At 43.9% G+C, this 8,773-nt stretch overlaps 1 long non-coding RNA gene across 1 annotated transcript; it reads right to left on the minus strand.

Annotated features, from left to right (window-relative positions):
• Positions 1 to 313: 313 nt before the first annotated feature.
• On the minus strand, positions 314 to 4,120 carry LOC118177127. The gene is made up of 3 exons (XR_004755680.1): positions 3,931 to 4,120; positions 3,659 to 3,776; positions 314 to 538 (listed from the first exon to the last, which is right to left on the minus strand). It is a non-coding gene; the product is annotated as an uncharacterized LOC118177127 (long non-coding RNA).
• Positions 4,121 to 8,773: the final 4,653 nt, after the last annotated feature.

Consider the following 8,773-nt stretch of genomic DNA (forward strand, 5'->3'; position numbering starts at 1 on the left):
GCAATAAACTCTAGATAATGTAGTTCTGTATATTTAGTGAGCTGTTTTAGTAGCATGGCTGTTCTTTAATAATTGGGTGGGTAATTTTGTTAGATGCCCTTTCTTAGCCCGTTAGTATAGGGGTGGTGGTTTTAGTAATTATCTTATTTGGACTAAATTTTGGAACCTTTGATATTTTTGTTTGCAGTTGACTGAAATGTAATAATTATCTTTCCATATACCTGCCATTAATTTAAACAAACCACACCTTTAACCTATTGCCATATAATTCTGTTGGTTTTGTCTTTGGAAAAAAAAAAAAAGAAAACACAAAATCGTTTAATAATGGAAAAATAACTTCAACTCAGACGCCCCAGAAGCCTGAAATAGCCAGTTCTTTGTTACTTAAAAACTTCTTTGTATGCGTGGATTTCAACAGTGTTTCTTACAAATCAGCATTATGCTGCCAGAGCCTCTGGAGGAGATCCAGCGTATCCTGTAGCAGTCTGGGCAGATGTTCTGGGTTTTGTGGCAGTCTGTCATTCTTCAGCAGCTATGACTAAACGAATGGAGTTTTTCATTAAATATACAACTGAATAACACGATCAGTACAAGAGCCCCTTCTGTTTGTATTCTGTTTGTTTGAGGCCATCATACCCTGTTCTCAATTGCACCCAAATCTGCAACGGAGAAAGCTGTGGTTACAGCTAAGGAGAAGCTAGAGGTTTGGCAGCTGAACGTGCACAAAGGGAGGTAAGGTCATCTGTCTCATTTGCTTGATAGCAGCTATATTTTCCTCAATCTGCCTGCTCTTCTGTGAGTTTAGGTCTAAGTGTGTTCTTGAGTTTGTGGTTTGTGTACCATCAAAGGTGCAAAGGAGCCGACAGTGGTCTGTTTTGCTTTTTCTATATTCACTCCCACCCCATGCCTCCCCCCAAGGCTGACGGACAAAACTGCATGACCCTTTTTTATCCGCTTCTTGAAAAAACACGTACAAGTAATAGTACAATACATTGTTTGGTTGCTTTCTGAGGCAAGCTAGTAAATTTTGCAGGGTACTGTAGTGCTGATAAAGCACATATCGTCCCGGGCATGGAAATAACCGAGGGAACTTACTTTTATACTAGTTAGCACAACCACTCAGCCACTGTGGAGTTCTTAATTTTGTTTAAAAAAAAACACATTCCCACCTTCCTGTTTTTAAATACACTAATCCTTTAAAAGTGGCTTAAATCAAAAATGAGCGTGGCCATTCCTGTTGTATCCTATCTGCTTCTACAAAACTGCCGTTGTTGTTCCCTGAATGTTTTGTTTGAACGAACAGCCCTGAACTGACCTTGAGATTAAGATGACAGTGGCAATTTATGCTAAAACTTTGGAGAAAGGTTACTCAAAATAGCATTGATGCTCAGACCTTTTTTCAAGGGGTTACTTTTTAGGTACCTCTCCACGGGGCACATCTTACTACCTTAGCTTAATGGATTTCTGTGTGCCTGATCCTTGTAATCTTCCTTTGTCCAGTGTTCAGGGTGGTTTTTAAAAGCACATAAGCACTATCTCTAATCAAAATGCAGTCATAAGAAAAGTCTTTCTCATTATAGTTTTGTGAGAAACACTGTAGCCAATAACATAGGCTCAGGGGAGGATCTCAGTGAAGTAGCAATGTTATTCGTGATGGCAGTGGCGGGCGTCCCACAAGCAGGAGCGCGCCTCCTAGTCACGCCGTACGGCTTATAGACTTTATTTCTCGACGGCCAGGACCCTCCCCAGTTTCCCCATTGACTGGGTAATCCAGGTTCACAACCTATCCGATGCTTCACAGACGGTATGTGGCCTTCAGTGGCCAGCCTGTTAATTTTCAAATTTGACTTTTTTACTGTTTGAGGTGGTAATGCTTCTTCACTTATCTGACTTGACACCGTGATTTTTGCCTAATTGCCCTGAGGAGTCTGTTTGTCTGCATTGTTAAGCTTTCTTATCACTGCAAGCAGATCTCAATACCACATTCCTTCCCTCTAAACAGTGTAACTCTGTGCAAAAACAACATTTTTGTTCCCACAGGTTTAATGGGATCTGAGGCTCTGCCTTTACCAGTCATGCTGATGTAGGTATGCATCTTTATTGTAGTATCTATTCCTTGGCTCTGGTCTCTGCTGCATACTGAGATATGTCTGGATGTTGTCATTAGGGAGTTGTGGCATGAGGCAGCACATCCTAAATATCGACTGACCCACGCTTACCTGCCTGTAGCCAAAAATCAGTATTAATTTTGTGGGCTATGTTTTAAGTTGCTGTCTTCCTTGAAGAGCCCCCTAAATAGGGTGAATCAAGTCAGATAAGTAGCTGATTCCCACTGCAGAGTTTCACAACGATGCCCACTAACATGCTATCAGCATGCATAGGTGCAGAAGGATGGAAAATGATTTTCTCTCTCGCCTTCAGCAGAAGGGGAAGCATATGGGCCACGGCACATCCCCAGGAGGTGCAGAGAGCACAGTGGAGAGCTGAGGGCTACTATTTTCCCCGCCACCTCGCTGTCATGATAAAAGCTGGCAGCAGGCTTGCTTATAGCTGTAACATTCTTCATTTTGTAGAGCTTTGGATGTGATTAATGTTCCAGTTAAGTCATGCAGACTTTCTGCTTCAACTATATTTACAGAGAGAAGATAATGTGCTTGTAAATCACTGCGTTCCCAAATTGTGCGAGCTGAACTTTTTTCAATTTTAATTTGCACTGAATAAAGGAAAGGAAGTTTTTCCGTTAAATGTAAGTGAATTTTCTTAACGTTTGTAAATCAAAATCCTATATGCAGATTCTAGGAGGAATAATGATGTAGGGAACTACCTTTTATAGAGTCCAAGGCCTCCAGGGGCAGAAGTTAAATATTGATAATGCAGACGTATTCCAGTTTCAAAAAGGTTTGAAAAGAACAAGAGCAGTGGTGGGAGGACACCTTTTGGCTGCGGTAGAGTTACAACATACCCAGTTAAAAGCATGGATCCATATCTCCTCTTCGAAAATATGAGATGTGGTTCTGGCATAATCACTGCCTTTCACCCTTTAAAATGTTGGAGAAAAAAAAAAAAGTTAAGCAACTGAAGATTGATCTGTTTACCTATTGATTTGTGAAATCGGCACGATGGTGGACTGCATGCCACAGCTGACCCTCTGCATGTAAAAATTTAATGGAAGGCTCTGTAGAAACTCCGTGCAAATTCCACTTGCGCTCACATCCAAGGCCAAATACCCTTGGGACTGAGTGCGGTTTGCTTGTACGCACAATAGTTTCCAAATTGGTGCCAGCTGCACCGAGCTTATTAAATTGCAGTCTCCAGCTCTGGCTGCAGAGGCAGCTACCCTGGTTTAGGAAACCCTCCAGGCACCCTGCCAGGGTCATTTCCTGGAATATCTTATTGCAGCAGGCTGGGCAGGAGGATCCATTTATCAGACACAATGAGACACCTGATTTGCCTTTGTATGAAAGAAAGCTGCTGGGGGGGTTAAATCTGCTGGGGAGAACAGTGTCCTTCAGGCCAGAAATTGAACTTGGGTGTGCCTGAGACTGAATGTGGCCCAGCCCCTACAGAATTAGAGACAACAGCTGACTTGAGGACAGCTCTGCCTGAAAGGGTTTGGTTCTGGCTAACAAATTGCAGCATTTCCTGGCTTGGTACTCACCCCTAGAAGGCTCGCAGCTGACCGCATCAGAGCTTGGGTCCCGTCAATGAAGAGCACAGTGCCGACAGAAGGACTCCGGGATGCGCAGGTTTGTCCCTGGGCGTCCGACTCCTCAGCCCTGGCCACGAAACCCAAACCCAGCCAGACGCCTGAGCGCTTCGTGTAACATAAGACGCCGGGAAAAACAATCTGGTGAGCAGAAAGCCACCTGGAGCCAGGCGGTAGGAAAAGCTCAGTGCTGGGGGAGAAGGGAAGGGAGCCAGAAGTCTCACCTCGAGCCAGCTGGAAAGTGTTTGTGCCACAGGCTAGCAGGCTCCATCCTTTTGGGGCGGGAATGCTGAGACCAGGGGCCCAGGGAGTGCTGCACCAGAGGCTGGGTCAGCCCTTGCTCTATTCAAAACCAGCAGCAGCAGCCACATCTTACAAATGAAGATACTAAAATGTTTTTTTTTCCTTTTTTTTTTTTTTTTTTTTTTCAGCTCAAAGCTGCCAGGCTGTGCTAGGTGGCTTGACACCATGTGCACAAAATCAGCCTGAAACCGACTGCTCCAGCTCACTTCTTGCTTTCAGAGCAGCCTTGGGCTGAGGGAGATGCCAGGCCAGCAGGCACAGCAGAGCACACCAGGGGGGGGGGGGGGGGGGGGGTTGCTGGTGAAAAACAGAGCAACAGCCACAACGAGGCCCCAGGGGCTGCAGGCTGGGGTGTCCAGCAGGCACCATGAGAAATGTTATATATATATATATGACATATATGTATATAAAATATCCTTTGAAGTTCTCTGCTAGGTGCCTGTGTTTTTTGATCTGGTCCAAAGTATTTCTCTTGAGTGGGTGCACTGAGATCAAGCTCTGTACCTGCCAGAAAAAGACATATTGATGATATTTGGCAATTCTTTTTTGTCTGGCTTGAAGGCTCTCATGTTGCTTCAGCTTCAGCTCCTACAGCTTTATCCTCGTAACTTGCCAAAGGCGAGAGGCTTCAAAGCCCAGATTAGAGCTCTGTCTTTCAGGCGATGACCCTCACTGCCCCCCCAAATCCAAAACCTCACCAAAGGTGGCAAGGCCACTTTCCCAGTGCTCGGGGGGAGCAGGCTCCAACTGAAGACAGAGAGTAAGTGGACAGGAGGACTAGCAAGAGACGGTCTATAAGGGAACTTTTAAGAAGAATTAGCTCCTTCTGAGCGATTATGAGTTGCTGTTGGAGCCAGGCCTCCAGCTAACCCACTGCTCTTCACTTTGCAGAGAGCCCTGGCTTTGGGAGACCACTGTTTCCCATGCTGATGCTCTACACTGTTGGCTCTCATGCTTTTGGCTTTGTTGGCTTTCTGCTCCCCCGTAGTCTGCCAGTAGCCGTATTTTAAGTGTTAACCTCTATCAACCAGCTCATATGCCAAGTTAGCATTGCTACCAGTGGCTTTCAGGAAAATCCTCCTAAGGCCTGCAGTGGCTTATTTTCCATTTAGTTTCACTTGAGCTTCAAGTCTCTACTTAGAGTTCCTTAAATTGGAAGAAGGCGCATCAACTCAAGCAGCAGATATTGCAAGTCCCATTCTTACAGAGCCCTTAGGGATATTAGTTACTAAGAAAATTTGCTAATGACTGAGATCAGGCTACTGGCCATGGATCTGCGTGGCCGTGCCAGTGAAGCATCCTTTGCCTTTAACAGCTGTCTGTTCTTTTTTCTGTATGAACCTTCTGACTGGGGATAATGCTCCATATTTGTTACCTTGTGTGCTTTACCTTGTTTGGTATCTAGAGTCCATTCCTTAATAGAAAGTGAATACAGATTCTAAAGACAGGGCAGCATTTGTTAATTCTATCAACTAAGGGTGTTAATAGTGTTCATTAATGCTGTTATCCAGTAGTACTATTTAGTCTGTATAAAAATCTACATTTCTTGACTGAAGTCTGCAGTAACAAGGCAAAGCCCAAGTCGCTGATAAACTGCAGTTCTTCTATTACATCTCTCACTGACAGCGTTCCAAGATGGATGAGCACGCGAGGCTTTACATGCAGAATAAAAAATCTGCAGGACCATGAAAAGTAACATTACCGTCCAGAAGAAATCAATTATTATTGTTGTTATTTAATATAAACAACTTTCCAGATCAGAATAAAATTAAAATAAAACCCAGTAGATCTGGCACGGGGCTAGAATTAGAAGGGGCTTTACCAGGTTCTGATACAGATCCATCTTACTAAAAAGTTAGCTGATTGGAAATGAAATATACGTCCAGCTACCCGCTGAAAACTTGCACAGCCACGACTGAAATAAATCCCCCAACATACTGCTGAAGAGAAGCTATTTAATAAACGTAGAGGAATCAAGCTGAATGAGGACAGCTGACTTGCACAGAACTGTGACAGATCACTAGCAGCAGGTAGATAAATGGCAGTCACGTTTCCTCGGCTGTTCGAGCAAGCAGTGCGCTCATCGGGCTGGGACTTCCCCTGTGGCACCCTTCCATAGGAAGCAATACAAAAGCTGCAGGCACTCACCTGCTGCCTGGGAAGCCTGCTCCGTGATAAAGTGCTGCTGTAACTATTTCAAAAGTCTCCTCCCTCCATGCAAAATATAATAAAGAAATAATTACAAAATCACTGCTAGAAACAAACATTTGGGGTACTTAGTGCCACTTGAAGTTATGAGCCGCTACTCGCACCTACACGTTTTTTGTTAAAGGAGAACCACCCTGCAAGAGAGTTGGAGTTCCTGGTGTGGGAATAAGAAGGTTTTTGCACAGAGTTACATTGTTTAAAGGTAAGGAATGTGATATTGAGATCTGCTTGCAGTGATAAGAAAGCTTAGCAGACGACCTTGTTAAATGCAGACAAACTCCTCAGGGCAATTAGGCAAAAATCACGGTGTCCTCAGGTAAGTGAAGAAGCATTACCACCTCAAACAGTACAAAAGTCTAAAAAAGTCAAAAGAAATTTGAAAATTAACAGGCTGGCCACTGAAGGACACACATCATCTGTGAAGCATCGGATAGGTTGTGAACCTGGATTACCCAGTCAATGGGGAAACTGGGGAGGGTCCCGGCCGTCGAGAAATAAAGTCTATAAACCGTACGGCGTGACTAGGAGGCGCGCTCCTGCTTGTGGGACGCCCGCCACTGCCATCACAAATAACATTGCTACTTCACTGAGATCCTCGCCTGAGCCTATGTTACTGGCTACAGAGTGTTTCTCATGCTGGCAAAAGTCATTTACAGGCGAGAAGGAAAGGATTACAAGAGGGTACCAACAAACCCAAGGAACTGGTGGTCGTGTACCTCCTAAAATGGCGCACGCCCAGCATATCTATTTTAAGAACCACTTGGAAATATTTTTATGACTTTCATGTGTGGCTAGCAGCATTTTATAATTCTGCCAGACACAGAAGTAACTCTCCCAGCACTACTTACCATTTGGGACACGCTGAAAAAGTCTTCTTCCCTTTTTCTCTTTGAAGATACCGTATCCAAGCTTTAATTTCCATTTTAAAGAGCTGCTCCACCAACTGAGGAATTATGTCACATATTAAGAGCAGATGCTTGTAAGAAGCAAAGGCTTCCTCAATAAAACAGTGACAGCAAAACAAAACTGGTCCCAATCAAGTAGATCATGCTGGGGGAGCATAAATCCAACAAGCATTGTGAAGTACCTCAGGCTTTTGAGGGACTTTGGGAACTGAGCAAGGAGGCACGCTCTGCCTTTTTAGATGCTGGCTTTTCAAAACATAACAGTAGGCACATATGGTTGGAGTTGGACAAATGGAGCCAATAAATAGCTCACGGAGATCTCTTAGGCCTTCCTCCCATCCCAGCACTCCTTCTTTTCTTCATGCCTGCTCCTGCAGCCTGGCTCCCTCCCTTCCTTTTGCTCTACCCCTCTGTTGGGCTGTTTAGCTCCAAACTCATAACATCCATTTAAATTCAGATTAAACTGGGTGCCTAGAAGAAGCCCATCCTTCTACGTTCAACTGACTTCTGGAAATTGAAATAAAAGGGAACTCGACTCAGCTTCAGATCAATGGAAAAATGCACCAAAGTTTTTTTTGCAACTACTACCAGGAGGAGGAACACGCTAACTGCTCACGCAATACCAGCAGTTAATGTTCCACCCTTGCCGTGGGAATCTAGAAAAGCTCCAATGGCAGAACTGGAAGCCACAGAATAGAAGCCCTGCCCTTTGGCTCACTAGAAAACGTTATAAAAATACACTAGAAACCAGCTAACACTTTACGGGAAAAAACAAGGATATATCTGAATCAGTTTTAGGATAAATCCACATAGAAAATTCAAGTCAGCCTTAATGAGAAAATAAGCTACATTCTGAGAATTTTAGAAAGAATGAAAAAAAAAACATTGTGGGAATTCTTCATTGATTGTTTAGGATGTCCCATTTGTTATCCACTAATGCACAGATCACAAACAATTGAAAGTAAGACATTTACTCAATCGTAATAGCTGGGAGCACAACAAGGAAATCAATTTGGAGTGGAGAACTTTTAGTTGTTTGTCTCTTAAGAGGCCCAGAAACCATTCTGGATCCCTTTCAGTCCACTCGATCTCCTCCCCTGCTTTTATAAGCAAGTATTACTTATTCCCCCAGGAGCCTCCCATAGTCAACCACAACTTGAGTTTAGCAGCTTGCCTCGAGACTCGGACATTTTGAGCAGAGCTGGAAGCCTTCTGAGCACATTAAGTGCTCATTCAAATCCCTTCCTTTTATCAACCTGTAACAAAGCAATACCAAACTCTTTGCCAATCACTTTGAACAGCAGCAACGTAGCTGTTGTATAGAAAAGGAAAGCAATTTTAAGAATTCTTGTCCCAGATAGGGGCCAGCAGGCTGCATGGCACAAAGGCATGGAAGGGGACAGAGAACAGGTGAAGAGCGCAGCAATTGAAGTAGAAGGGGTGGTGAGAAACTGGGGAACCACAACTAGGAGAGAAAAAAGCAACCAGACAAACCATAAGGTAACCAAGAAGTCACTTGGGAAGCACTTTTTATGGAAGAGTAGTGCTCAGTATTACACTGCTCATCTGTAAGCCCTCTTATTTCTCCCCAAGACAAGCACACTAGATCTCTTCTCTGTATTATCCCCTCGGAAAAAGCAGACATACACTT

The sequence above is a fragment of the Oxyura jamaicensis genome, chromosome 1 (genome assembly GCF_011077185.1).
Source record: "Oxyura jamaicensis isolate SHBP4307 breed ruddy duck chromosome 1, BPBGC_Ojam_1.0, whole genome shotgun sequence".
Taxonomy (NCBI): Eukaryota; Metazoa; Chordata; class Aves; order Anseriformes; family Anatidae; genus Oxyura; species Oxyura jamaicensis.